The sequence below is a fragment of the Trachurus japonicus genome, chromosome 15 (assembly GCF_045865225.1).
Source record: "Trachurus japonicus isolate A0001 chromosome 15, Traja_1.0".
In the NCBI taxonomy this organism is placed as follows: domain Eukaryota; kingdom Metazoa; phylum Chordata; class Actinopteri; order Carangiformes; family Carangidae; genus Trachurus; species Trachurus japonicus.
This window is the reverse complement of record NC_140921.1, coordinates 16,942,417-16,957,347: the sequence shown is the minus strand read 5'-3', so window position 1 is coordinate 16,957,347 and position 14,931 is coordinate 16,942,417. Positions and strand designations below refer to the sequence as shown.

Sequence of the window (14,931 nt, the reverse complement as noted above, 5' to 3'; positions counted from 1 at the left end):
AGGGAAGCGGAGGGAGGCTTGAGGACGCGTGCATGTGTAAGAATCACACAGGATTCATTGTTTATCACTGTATGTTTAAAATTCAACTGGGCTCACACACATAAACACACACACACACACGTACTCATGCTGAGTGAGGACTTGATTTCACTTTTCTGCTGATCAGCCACAAGACAAACCCTGTCCTTCTTCTTTTTTTTTTTCTTTTTTTTTATATCCATGCCCTGTATCTCGTTTCCAAGAATTCTCACTCAGCAGATGGACACAATCCTCCATAACCAATTCTCTGCAGGATAACGCAGAGCAGACAAAGACACCGTGGCACAAAGGGAAGGCATCACCTCCAAGGATTCGGCCCCATCAGCCTGAGCCCCACAAGTCCCACAGAAAAAAAATCGAGCTGAAACCAGCGACAGCGTCAGTTTGTAAACTGCAACTTTTGTTCAAAATCTGCCAAATGTTTCATAAGTGCAGGACGGCTTCCAGGCCCAGCTGAGCCCTGGCAATCCATGTGTGACGGGACCGCTGAGAGATGGAGGGCTGGCTGGCTCGGACCGGACCGGAGGGTGGTGGGAGTTATGTTACCGAGACCACGGCTCGGCTGGGACGGCATCCCAGAGGTTCCCGGAAGAATTCTGGGAACATGGAGACCCACTCTGCATGCGTGTATGAGAAAGAGAGGGATGGAGGCATGGACAGAGAGGAGGGGGAAGACATCTGTCACCAATTATAAAAGGAGGGACTGATCCCATAGTTTCACCACTGAGAGATACAGTATGCAGAGATATGATGTAAACATTTTCTCATGGTTGAAACTTCCCACCCACCCCCCTTGATCCAGCCTTCAGTCTTCCTCTCCTCTCCGTTTCTACGAGACAAGGCGGCCACAGCTAACCCAAACCAGTCAGCTGATGCAGGAAGGAGGAGGAGGGGTCGCTGTGTGGTACGCATTCTGCTGAAGGGTCATCTGGCAGACGCATCCTCCAAGCTGGCTTCACTCCGCCGAGCAAAACACACACACACACACACACACACAGAGGGGAAGAAGCTGGCCAAGAGGGTGGAGGAAATCTAATCTATAAATCAGACACATGTCCAAACAACAGGGTGTCAACAGATCTTTGCTTATGTTATTAGCTCAGAAGGTGTAGCCGCCGCTGCTGCTGCTGCTGCTGCTGCTGCTGCTGCTGCTGCTGCTGCTGTGGCGTGCTGGGAAAAAATCGCTGATTCAATTCTGCTGAGGTGGTTGTTTTAGACAAGGCTGAGAAAGAAAGAATGCGTGCGGTGTTTGAAAAAGACAAAAACTCACATCTCAGAGGCTTCGCTGAAAATCCCAAGGAAATTACAGCTAAACCACACCAGCGGGGGGCAAATGAGCCTTTATCCCAAATCAATAATTCCTGTTTTGCTTCCCTTGCTGGCGCAAATCAGGTTTCCAATAGACGCAAATCAACAAACAGCTTAATCAATGGGTTTCACACTTGGATGGAAGGTTGAGGTGGCGGGGGGCATAAAATCTCTCCCGATTTCAAGAGAGGGGGAGAAAAATGTCTGCGAACAGAAACGATTTGAAGAGATCAGCGAGAGTTTTTTCCTACAGAGTTCAGACCGGTACCAATAAAAACATCTAATTGTTGCTGCTGCAGGTCGTCTGCAGCCATCCTTCAGCCACCGACCGGCCAGAGAGCCTCAACTCTGGAGCTAATACTTGTGTCATCCATCAATCTTGTGTTTGTGTGCATCTGTGTGTGTGTGTGTGGTCTGCTGTTTCAGCACTGGCCATTTTGGTCCTCATTCATCAACCTCCTGAAAAGTGAAGTGACGCCTTGTGACATAAGAGCCCACTTTACCTTCTCCTCAGAGAGACAGAGAGTGCTGCGCTCAGATGGATTAAAACTGTTTCTACATGCCATCCCGGTGCTCGCGCTACAGCTGCTGCACTTGTACACCGCCAAGGTTGATATCTCCTTACACAGTAACGCTGATTTTTGTAGCGCTCCAACATAATGAGGTCTTCAAGCTGCAATTTCAGCGAGTAATAGAAGTTTCTCTACAGTGTCGCCGGGGCGGTGGTGAACAAATACACAAGTGTTGAGCAAACACAGTTTGATCGGCCCACTAATGGATGTTTGGAGCAGTTGGCAGACTTCAGCACTCCTGGTTCTAATGTGTCCTGTGCCAGAGCTCTGCCCACTAATGTCCATTATACACAGACTTACTCCAATCTGCATCGATTCTGTCTCCTCTTACAGACTGTAAGGGTTTCTGGAGCCCATCTCCGCCTGCCATCTCAGCTATCAGATTCCAACAGCATTTTAATTGACCTGCAATCTACTTAGGCAAAGAAAAACATGTTGAGTCTCCTTTGACACTGCAGAAAGACAGGATAATAGGCAGGCAGTGTATAAGTTCATGGGGTATTTTATCACAACTAGTTACTGAAGTCTGTAAAAGCCAAAGGGGGCAAATAACAGGCTGAGGCTGACAACGGCTTCACGATGACAGAGTAAGAGCACAAGTGATCCACCCGAGTTTGTAGGACCACACCTTGGGCCTGACGAAAAGCCAGGACACGTCGTGTCTTGGTGCAGCACCTATGCCTCCATATCCTTTAGACTGGTTCGGTTAAAACACGGCAAAGCTCAATAAGAGCCATAGTCTCAAGCTTAAAAGGGCAGTGTATTGATTTTACACGTAAAGGTCAGCTAACATATCATGAGGGTACAAGTCGGCCTGTGAAATAGTTGTGTGATGTCTTCTGTAGCTCCCCCTCAAAAAAACAAAAAACAGATAATATCAGCAGGGTCATCTTGGTGTGGGCTTGAGAGTTTCACTCCCACAAGTGCCATAACTTTTCTACAAGTACAATACTAAATCACTGGAGTATCTCTAAAAGCCCCCACCCCACTCTGCAGAACTGACACAACCTCCCACAGCTTGATAGACGAGCTGCTTGTAACATACTCGCTCGGTTAATTGAAGTGCTGCAGTCAGGAATGCTTCATAATCATCAAAGCCGATGCTGACTTCCTTCAGTAAAAACCTCTCTCTGCAAGGATTTCTTTTTTTTCTTTCTTTTTTCTATTCATAGCAGAAATGACTGAGTTTGATTGCACTAAACAGATGCGATAATTATCATCAGTTCACAAGTGGGTGGCCTCTGCTGCAATCACTTACTCAATGAAAGGGTTTTCATTAAGTAATTGGAAAGTCAACATAATGTTCGCATCTGAAAAGCCTGGACTTAAAATGTCAGAGTGTAAACACTTGATTCATTCACTGGGCGAGATTTATGAGATTAGCAAAGAGCCTAGTAAACCTGAAATAGCTCACCTGACATTCATGTCAGAAACTCCGGGTCAGAAAAGTAAAAAATCCTGGTTTCTTCTGCTTTCAAGGCTCAGCTCGTTTTTTGCAACAGTTTCAAAACAGGGATAGATGCATTATTTATGCATCTATTTGTTTACAGAAACAATCGTCACGTGATTTTCTGATCGAGTCACACGTTGTTGGGAGTTCAGCCCTTTGACCACTCCATTTCCTAGTTGACAGCAACTGTAAGAATCTAATTAACTTATTGGGACAAGACTCATTAAAAATATCTTATTAAATGCGTTAACTTGTATTAAATAAAGAAGCCCTAGGATATCCTCAAATATTCAGTGCAAAAATGAAACTATATAGATTTGCAGCAGTTGGGCCAATTAAAAAGTTGTGAAATCTGTTGGAAAACAGCTAAAGGTCGTGTGAGGCACTCCGAACAAATGAAGACATATCTCATATGCTGCCAAAAAGCAATACCACATCTGTGACTGATTTGTGTGTCATGCTGCTTCATAAGTAAAACAATCCAGTGTTTAAAACTTAAAAAAAAGAAAAAAAATCATTTGGTTTAATATCCAATTTATTTTGGAGTTTGAAAGTCATAAAGCAGTGACACAAATATCTGAGTATCTAGACTGGATCCATATTTCAATTTTAGTTTACCTCAACTCCAATAAAATCAATAGATATATGTAACCAAAGATGGGCCCAACATGACTTTGAAAGGAGCAGGTGAATGATGACACTAGCCACAGAGACCAAAACCATTTTTTGTACCAAGCTGTAATCATGTTTATATCCGCTGTCAAGTTGGACATTTTAACATTAGAGTCCATTGTCATCGACTCACTTTTGGAATCAGACACAAATTACCTTTTTTGGGTTAGGGCTAGTAGTTTTTAGGATTTCTTTCATCTTTCTGTCTCTTGGTAAATGCACTGTGAGCACAGGAAGACTGTTCAGATGTAAACATTAAAACCTGCTCAAACTAAACTAAACACACACACTTGCTTTTAGAGGCATTGTGGTAGCAATTTGTTTCTGCTTTAACAGTGCAGACAGGTTAAAGGAGTATTTTTTCTCTAAAAGAAACTCTAAACGGACTCTGTTTTCTTCACGAGGAATGGTCTTCTGCACGACTTTGTTTATTTCTAGTCTCAGTGAAATCTCTGGAATGCAAGTCGTTGAAATTCACCAACAAGTCGACCACATACAGCGAGTGTGCTTCATGTAAATGATGAGGAAAATGAGAACTCATTTCACTCTCAGCTTTATGACTTGGACTGCTAATTCTATGCTCCGCGCTGACCTGCATGAATAAACAGACAATTTACAGCTTTAAAATAGAAAACGCACTCAGTTCATGTGTTGTATAATGTCTCAGTCAGTGACTCTGTAAAAGCTGATAGTGATGTTGTTGCTGCACTTACAGAGCAAAATGGGCCTTTACACGCAGGAAGAGAAGGGTTTCTGAAACCCAGGCAGCTACTAATTACAGTTTCATATACAGGGCAAGTCTTTGTTAGTCTGTGTGTGTACATGTGTGTGTGCGTTGAGTCTGACTGACAGCTTGTCTCCCCCCTGCTGTGCTCCTGCTCTTGTCCCGTTTTAATGGGCTGACAGCGAGAAACTCTTGACGGAAATCTCAATGACGCGCCTGCTGTTCGACACATCCACAGCCGAGGGAAGTCAGAGACAAAAAACCTGCATCTCAGAACCAACATCGCTCCCACGAACTGCGCCGGAGACATCGCCGAACTGCAGCACGACATCACACAGACCTGCTTGTCTGACAAGTAACTTTAAGACATGAAATGGCTTGCAGGAGGAGAGGAAAGACAAAACTAAGAAAACATCTCAGTTGAGCTCATGCTCGGCTCTCTCGGAGGAATTTCAGGGTCCCACGGTGCTTTTCACGTGAGATCTTGGCTCCTCTCAAACATATAGTATACCTACAGTACAGTGGTGTTTTGATAGGAGCAGTATGTGGGGGAGTTTTCTGATGTGTAAGGTATTTGGGGTCCATGTTACATCATGATGGATGGCAATGAATTAAACATGCCTTCATGCTGCTTGCACGCTTTTAATCACATCCAATCAATCCATGCCATCATCATCATCATCATCATCGCTGCAGCAAAAATTAAATGGCAGCTCGTCATCATTTCAATCCCAGATGGCTGGAGAGGCATTTTACTAATTGAACATCACAGGTGTGGATCAGATTGTGCTCTCTCTCTCTCTCTGTGCATCTCTCTCAGCTCATTTATGCTGCTTCATGTGGGATTTTCCTTCACTTATGTAAGAGTTGCTCCCAAACGCACAGATGGGCCCCTGTGTGCACATTTGTGTGTTATTTTCAGCTGAGATTATCTAATGAGCAAATTAAGCCGCCACATTTTGAACAGTAGGAGGCGTGTCTTTAATGTTTCAGCATCTTCAGAGCGAGCTGGCAGATGTGCATCAGCTGCGATTGTAGCCTCCCTCTAAAGCTGCGCTCTAGTTTTGACTCGCACACAAATTTGTTAACTCAATGAAAACATGAATGGAGGTTGGGGGAAGAAGAGCAGAGAACAGAGACTCTTTTAGGGATTAGATGCCATATCAAGAGCACATTGACCATGACTTTGGTCGTGCTCTTGCTCGGCTGCCTCACACATTGCTGCCCCCCCCCCCCCCCCTCGGGGCTTCTTGTCCTGTGAAGGAGCCATGTGATAAAATGATCCCTCAGCATCGCAGCCTCCCTCCCTCCCTCCCTCCCCCTTCTTACCCCCTCTGTCCGCCTCTTCAGCTGCTGCAATCCTCATAGTCTGACAGCTTGGTTATCACCTCCCACCACCACCAAATCCCCCCCAGCTCCCCCTTCTCTCTCTCTCTCTCTCTCTCTCTGCATGTGTCCTGCCACCCTCCTCCACCTCCCTCCATCAACCTCTCGCCTGTGCTGTGCTGTGCAGCGGTGACAGGACAGGATGATGCAGGGTCTCCCAGTGAGGTGGCGTGATGCCTGAGCACCAACTTTAACATCACAGAGCCGTTTGTGCCACTGGCCTGTGCATACATAGAGGAATATGGAGGGAGCAGCACCATTCACGAATGCATGTGCACGCATTGGATTGGTGTGCGGTTGTCTTGATGTTTGCATTCAGTCGTAGCCTTATACAAGCTGGGACGACACACAGCAGTTCAACTCATCAATCACGTGCAGGGGAGGGTGGTGTTCAGTTCACAACAGATGAGAAGGAGATGGAGAGGCGTCTCATGGCATGCTGCTGCTCCTTCAGCGTTTATATCTGCTCCTGTGGGGATTATTTATGATCCAATCAGACCCTGGACGCTTCCAGTTCAACTCAAAACTAATCCATATCGTCGCCCTATTAAAATAATGGCCTAAGTCATTTTTTGACGAAAATGAGTTTTTGCCACAAATCATCTCCTGATAATGCTGGCCACCTCTGGTAAAAAAATCTTAATCCTTAGTTGAGAGGATCATGCTTTTTATGTCCTATAAGACAATGGCCTATGTCAAGAGGGTGACTTAGGCCATTTTATTCTTGGCCTAAGTCAAAACTTTTTGATTCTTTAGGATAAAATGTCTGACTTGGGCAATTTAACGCTTGTGTGGTTTTAGCTTCCTGCATACACTGGTACTTCACTGAATTGAAATTGAACATTTTAAACTCAAACATTTCAAGTAAAATAAACATGTAACATCTAACTTATACTTATAATCCCCTATTACATGGCTTACGACTTTCATCGATTCATAAATTGCATCATTTAGTGAATCTGCAAGTCTGGTCACTTCTCCGCTGTTTTGTTAACATCCCCCCTGGTCGTGTGCATTTGTTTTCAACGAAGCCTTTGATAATCAATCAGTTGATCGATGGATTATCACATACATATTACGATTCAGTACCTGGGATGAGAATCAGTACCTCCAAGTCCAAGGCCATGGTTCTCAACCTCCAGGTTGGGGGAGAGTTTCTGCCTCAAGTGGAGGAGTTTAAGGCCCTGTCCCACTTTACCCACTTCCACTTAATTTTGACCCAAGCACTCAGTTTTGCACATTCTCGTGTAGGGGTAGTGTGTCCTAATTCTTTCAAGAGCGAGGGAAAGTGCTCCTACGTCGTCGCTATGCATCACATAGGTGATCATGTCGGCTATGCTAAGTGGTGTCCCATTGCGTAGGGTACGATCTTTACTTCTAACACTTCTCTCTTAGTGCTAGTGTTAAGGGAAGAGAAATGGGATTGGGCCTAAGTATCTTGGGGTTTTGTTCATGAGTAAGGATGGACTGCGAGATTGACAGGCAGGTCGGTGCAGCGGCTGCAGTAATGCGGTCATGGTATTGGTCTGTTGCGGTAAAGAAGGTCTTGATTTACCAGTTCATCTATGTTCCTACCCTCCAAACCGGCCAAAATGAGCCTTCTCCACAGGGTGGCGGGGTGCTCCCTTAGAGATAGGGGCCCTCATTTATGAAACTTGCGTACACCAAAAAAATGGGTGTACACCAAATTCACCGCAAGGATCGGCATTTATTAATCTGAGCGTGAGCGTACGGTACGCACAAATCTCACGCCAGCTCTGACCAGGTGTACGCACATTTGGAACCAGCGTAGAACATGCAGGAGATGTGGACCACATGTTGTTGTTGTTTATATTGATAAAAGGTTAAAAAGTAGCCAAAAAAGAGAAACGCTACAACCAAGTCCGTGTTGAAAATTTAACTCGACTTTTATTTTGAGCAACTGAGATGAATTAAAAACCACGACGTGACAGATGCTCGTTAATCAGCTGTGTAACAGAAACAGTCAATGACAGACAGACCTGTTATTGTTAGATCACACACACAAACTTCCAACATCTCCTGCACCAGAGCATGACCGGACGGCTCCTCAGTCTCTCTCTCTGCCGGACACCGGGGGGGGGGGCTCCGCTCCCTGTCCAGGTGCAGCTGATCTCCGCGGCGGAGTGTTTTTTTTTTTTCCCCCGCCACCGGGACCTGTCAGCGGGACATCGGGCCGGTGTTTCACATCCCTCCATCAGCCGAACCATGCCAGTGGTGCTGATGGTCATAAAGTCGCGTTCGCTGCAGTAATATGCCAATTGATTTCTCCTCAGTCACTTGTGTTTAGTAAACTGCAGGAGCATTTCATGAGATCGCTGGGTTTCCTGGCGTGGTCGGTGACACGTGCGTCTGCAGCCTCCATCCACCGGGATGACGCTTATCAATCACAAAATCTATCAATCTATCAATGTCCAGATATTTAATGTTGCCGCCCTCTCCCTGTTCAACGCGGTAACGTCAGTAAAGTCCGTCTTCTTGGCCGTCTTCCGTGTCTCCATGTCGTAAAAGGGGCAAGGCGACGCCTCTAAAGCAGGAATATATCGGGGCGTGACATTTAAATGACGCTCGTTTTCAGACGCCGGATTTATCACCACCACGCCGGTTCTACGCCGAAATCAGCAGCGTACACACTTTTAGTAAATCACACGTGACACTTGGCGTACACTGATATTTACACCAGAATCTACACCAGATCCTGCGCAAGTTTGATAAATGAGGGCCCAGGAGCTCTGTCACCCAAGAGGAGCTCGGAGTAGAGCCGCTGCTCCTCCACATCGAGAGGAGCCAGCTGAGGTGGCTTGGGCATCTGTATCGGATGCCCCCTGGACGCCTACCTAAAGAGGTGTTATGGCCATGCCCCCCCAGAAGGAGACCCTGAGGAAGACCCAGGACACACTGTAGTGACTATGTCACTCGGCTGGCCTGGGAACACATTGGTATCCTCCCGGAAGAGCTAGAGGAAGTGTCTGGGGAGAGGGAAGTCCAGGCCATCGAATTTCAAGTCCAAAAGATTTTGTTTACTAAGTTTTTCCTACTCTTAAACGTGCCAACCAGGTCATTTTTGACCCTAATACCACACAGGGGTTAATTTAACTCAAGGTAATTTCAGTTTTGAGTTTGTACTATGGAATGTTAGGGCAGTTTAAGTCAGGTTTAACTTTGCCTAAGTCACCCGAAAATGTTCGGAAAATTGCCTAAGTCACTTTATTCTTTAATGTTACATAATTAACACACAACGTTCTATGTATGTCAACAGTCATCCACTGTCAAGGCCTTTTTGATTGAAATGATTAATAAATATCATAGGCTCTGAATTTGGCAAAGTTTTTTGTGTTTTCCCGAAAACTTGAAAAAATGACTTAGGCCATTATTTTAATAGGGTGACGATATATTAAAGTAGGCCTTGAGAACATAAAACAAGCAGCACTGAGGTCCCTCTCTTGCCTGTGACCTTTCCAATTCCATCACATTCCCTTAATTCATCGTCTTTATCACACAAGCTGCAGAAATCAAGAGAGATCAAATGCAAGTGTGTGTGAGTGTGTGTGTGCATGTGTGTGTCTGTGTGTGCATTCACTGAAACAGCTGGATGGAGATAACACAGCAGTCCAGTCTCTCTCTCTCTCTCTCGCTCTCTTATCAGATCTGAGGTAAAACAGCTGAATCCAGTGCAAGACGAAGTGAAGGAACTGGCGGGCTGCTGGGAAAATTAAGTCACTGCATTCAAGTGGATCAGCCACAGATTATGCTCAAGTACTTTAATCACTCAGACAAGTCAAACTATCAGTAACCGAGAGCATCACGCAGACTAAGCCGAGCACAGCACACTGTAACTTCCTACTACCAAGCTCCATTTTAACATCACTGTCCACAAATCTCTGAATGATTTCCAAAAAATAAATAAATAATAAAAAATCAGCCAACATCATCAAAATAAGTTTCTCATTCTTCACCACATGGGTAAAAAAAGAAAAAGAAAAAAAAGCTCTCTAACAAACTCAATAACTTTGCTTCAACCTTTTTGTTAAAAAGCACAAAGCCACAAAACTAAACCCACTGTTGCACTGACTCACCTTAGACAAGACGTTTCCAACCAGCCCCGTGCAGCGATATTACCTCCAACAGTCGTGAACTCAATCTTTGTGCGTGTATCCGGTCGCCTTTTCTTTTCGGTGAGGACGCAACTTTTTTTTTTTTTTGCAAAGAAAAAACCCACAAAAACAAACATGGACCAGCTGAGAGAAAGAAAAAAAAAGTCGTTTCTTCTGTGTCTTTCTTTCCTTTAGTTGTACGGTCGACTCCCGTGAACACGTCCGAGACCCGCCGCCGCCGCTGCTGCTGCTGCTGCTCCGCTCGGTTCAGGACTGAGTGAGTGTTTGGTGCCGTCACCAGCAGAGCCCGGTCGGTCTGCTGCTGCTGCTGCTGCTCTGCGGGGCGGGCTGAGGGCTCACTCCCTCCCTGCTCGCTCCACTACTGGTCCACAACCACAACACAACACAACAGTGAGGTTCAGGAGCAGTAAGGACAGGAAGGGCAGGGACTCCGCGTCGGGGGGGGGGCTGCGACGAGCGGTGACACGTGGTGTTTGTAGTGGCAGAGTGATTCATTTTATCTCCTATGTGCCTTTATGTGGTTTAATATTCTGATTTATGCCTGTATATTGAATATAGAGATGGTTTTGAGTGTAGCCATCTGTTAAAAAAGGCTGAGGGAACTGGCTGCATATGGAAAGTGGCTCCTTTGGGCCCCATCCATCAGGGGCCCCCTGTTAGCCAAATGTTAATTCTGTTAGGGGTTTCCTGTTTTCTTTCTTGGCTTGAATAAAGGAAATAAAGTGGTTAAGAGTTTAGAGTAGTAGTTTAAGTAAAAGGGCCATTAGTAGGAAGTAGCCTATATATAATAGGCTACCATTAGTTTTATTTATCATTTGACTTTTGCAATGTGCGTTAAATGCATCACAGCTTCTTTTTACAGTCTATGATCACAGCTCTTGTTTCATTCATTTTGTAGGTTACTCAGCTGCACTTACAGAAGCAGATTGGTCGTACTGGATGTAGGCTACTTGCAACTGTTCAAGTTAATATTTAAGTTAAACACTGCTTAAAACACTGAAAGGTGGAAGTATCCAGCATCTGATCTGTTCTGTCAAATTTGAGAAGAATTCCTAATAAAAAATAAATAAACAACTGTTATGTAAAGTCTTCCACTGACAAAGTAAGTCCTCATAACTGGTGGTTAACCAGGTGGTTACTCCGCTCTAGCCCGCTTTGAACTCTCAGGTAGAGAGATTCCCGCCCACTGACTGCTGTCCACTTACACACCCTGGAAACACAATATGGGGTTTTCTCCTCCCTCCACAATAGACCGCCACCTGCCTGATTCATCCATGAAAGGGGAGCTGCATGAATGCTTGAATGACCTAATTTGTTTAGGGGGAATGTATGGATTGATTTCCTACAAGGTCTCAAGGTGTAAAATCCCAACCAATCAAAATCTGAGTTATCTGAGGGTCCTTATACGATGGAGAAATGGGATGCATCTTTATTACTGCCATTTCAACCAAATATCTTGGCTTGTATAATATTTCAGTCAATCAGATTATTTTAGCGCAATATTTGGTTCTTTGCATTAAAAGGTAAAAAGAAGCAGCTAAGATAAACCCTAACCCCATTTTTATTCCCAAGGCAGTTTCATTTGTTTTAGGAATTTTATAGAAGCAAAAAAAGATGTCAAGAAACATGTCAGACGAAGTCAAATCACTGACTCACTTCCCTTAAAAATACTTGGAAAAAATGACGACGGTTCAAGAAAGATGTTTTATCAGGCTCTCTGCGATTTCTTTTGCTGCTTTTAAGAAATATTTTATGAGTCTGTCTGACATTAAAGAGCTCATTAGGATGGATACATCAGTGGGGTGGCATAACGTTTTCATCGCATGTGATTTGATCAGTCACCTGCAACATTATGATCAAAACCCGCTGTAACTGTAAAGAGCTAAAATGTGAAGTAAGAAAGATTGATTTTATTTTATTTTGGAACATGGTGCAGATAAGTTGTTTAGCCTCCACCTTGTGTCTTTGATGTTTGGCCGGCAGGAGCCCCAGTCGCCGCTGAACTCCAACTGACCTCCCCTCCACTGCGCACAACATACCAATTTGTTTCCTGTACCAATGCCCAGTGCGTAACCATCAGCCCCCCCCCACACACACACACCCACCTCCGCCCTGACTCTCCTGCTGCTCCTCCTCTCTCCCCATCAGACTGTCAAGCACCTCTGCTCCTTTTCTTTTTTTCTATAATCCCACATCACCTACCTACTGTCTGTCGTTGCACCAACTGTATATGAGCTCCATCTTGTCTCTCTCTGCCATACTCAACCTCACTACCAGCCCCAACACCCCCACCCCCACCCCCACTCTACCACGCCAGCCTTTCCTTTCTCAATCCTTTTCTCCTTTAAATCGTTTCCATGGTTCATTTGAACTTCAGGCTTCGGCAGCCCGCATTGCTAATATGATTTCCAGCTGAAATGAAACGTGCAAATGTGCTGCAGCCTCTCCTTATCCCCCAGTGGGGTCTCATTGGAGTTTGCATCATTAGACTGGGGTGGGTGGAGTTTTTTTCTTCTTTCTTCTCCTTCTTCTTTTTGAACTTCAGAAGATCAAAGTTGAACATTTCTGGGCCTTGTGTTTGTCCCTCATTTTCCCAGCATCACAAAAGCCCTGTTAGCTTATTGTCTTCTTACATAATATGCAAAGTGTGTGTGTGTGTGTGTGTGTGTGTGTGTGTGTGTGTGTGTGTGTGTGTGTGTGTGTGTGTGTGTACTGCTGCAGCTGTGTGCATGCTTGCACAGATCCCTGTGTGCTCAAGTGCACACAAAGAGAGAGTCCTTGCCCTTGGCAGGATGTCACCTTTGTACGAGACTGTTTATTTCATAATAACCGAGAGTGAGTGAAAGACCCTCCCTCCCAGCCATCCCACATTGCCTTTTTTCTTTTTTTATTGGTCACGTTTTTGCCAAAATGTTGTGTTCAGCAGTTTAGTCCTGAGGATGAACACACATTCATTTTCCCCAGAGGATTACCTGTAATAACTTTGATGCTCCTCTGACCTTTCCAACAGCACCGTGATGATGTTGACATTTTGTTTTTGATTCTTTGGTTGTAAAATATCCCAGCCATTATTGGATGGATTCCCATGAAATCTTGTGCACATATTCATGTTCCCCAGTGGATGAAGAGTAATAACTTTTATGATCCCCTGACTCTAACTCCAGACATTATGTAACAACATTTGCCTCCTCACTTCAGCTGTTTGTTTCTTGTTCAGCTGCTCTAGTACAATCTAAGTGTAGCTACAATATACAGTACACACATGCTGCGATAGTCAAGTACTTCTACGCCTCCAGCAGCTCCATGAGAGCAAGCATAGGGGTCCCAGAGGGGGGGCTCTGAGAAACAACCCAACTGATACATCTCACACACAGTTTGGTGTTAACAGCTTCATAAAACAAGATGAAACAGATTAATGGAGAATTCCTCACGCTCATGCCTCTGCAGAAATAATACACTGCGAGCCTTTGTTTCCAATCCGCTTTGGTCTGTCTATCCGTAGATGTCTGTGTGAAGGCTCAAAGCCTGGATCATATGACTCACACATGCTCTGTCCCCTCAGGGTCTTCACCCACCACCAGACACTTGACCGAAGCCCCGCCCCCCAGCCTCAACATGATTCAGGGATATCAAAGAGCACCCAGCTTCTAAAATTATTCACGAGAACCTGATGACGTCCTTCTTCTAGAGTATAAGTGCATCACTTGTTTTTTTGTTTTTTTTTAACATCCCAACATAAAGCTCTCTTTACTTGTTCAACCTTTGTGTTTAGTGACTCATGCATAGTTTATGCCTCATTTGCCATGTGGATGAATTTTAGCTGTTCAATAAACAATGAAGCTCAAAGTGTGCCCATGATGAATCTCCAAAAACAAAACAACACCGTGGGATTTTGAATAATGCCATTCTCTTTGTTTAGGCCCTTTAAAAAAAAAAAGGGACTCCGGCATCTTTGTCATGTTCCCAATTAGGGCCCTCCAATCTCGTCCAGCGCTCTGTGGAGGTTTATTTACATATTTCCATAATGGCCGAATCGGGAGAGTGCAGTGTAGCATGAAACACTTTATTCCCTCGGATTCCCGCTCTGGTTTGAGCCTGCAAGCTCATCCAATATTGAATTCTTTGTCTACAAGGAGAATCAGTGTGGCTGGGAAGCAGAGAACTGGGGCAGAAAACAGCTTCATCTCTGTTTTGATACTGCTGTCTGTTCAGAGCCTCTCGCGTCTTTGCTGTCAAGGTTGGTCTTGTAAACCAATATGACAGCCCAGTTCCTATCTAATTCAGTGAAACACACACAGTCAGAGCTATAACGGCGTAAACTCACTCAAACCATGCACAGACAATGATTATTTAATACGGTTATTCTACACTTTCTCATTAGTAATGTGTCTGCGCAACAAAAATAACCACATTGATAATTTATTCACTTGCCAGCCACCTCTTTTGATCCTCTGTTTATTCTCCCTCTGATGCACTTTCATACATTTTAATCAACTGTCCCATATGTTCACCCATCCCCAGCTACAGTGGCACTGTAGCCCAACTCTGACCTCAACGAGACCCTGACATACAAGGAAGATATTATTGCTACTCATGTTAAATGCATAAATGCAACCACAACATGTTTAGAAAGACAATTGTGTACTT

General features: G+C 44.6%; 1 protein-coding gene across 1 annotated transcript in view; it reads right to left on the bottom strand.

Moving 5' to 3' along the window:
• lzts2a (leucine zipper, putative tumor suppressor 2a) overlaps positions 1 to 10,583 on the bottom strand; it is a 45,157-nt gene extending 34,574 nt beyond the window's left edge. Inside the window, exon 1 of the mRNA XM_085800037.1 lies at positions 10,246 to 10,583. The gene's annotated coding sequence lies outside the window, so the exon portion shown is untranslated. The remainder of the gene's footprint in view (positions 1 to 10,245) is intronic.
• Positions 10,584 to 14,931: the final 4,348 nt, after the last annotated feature.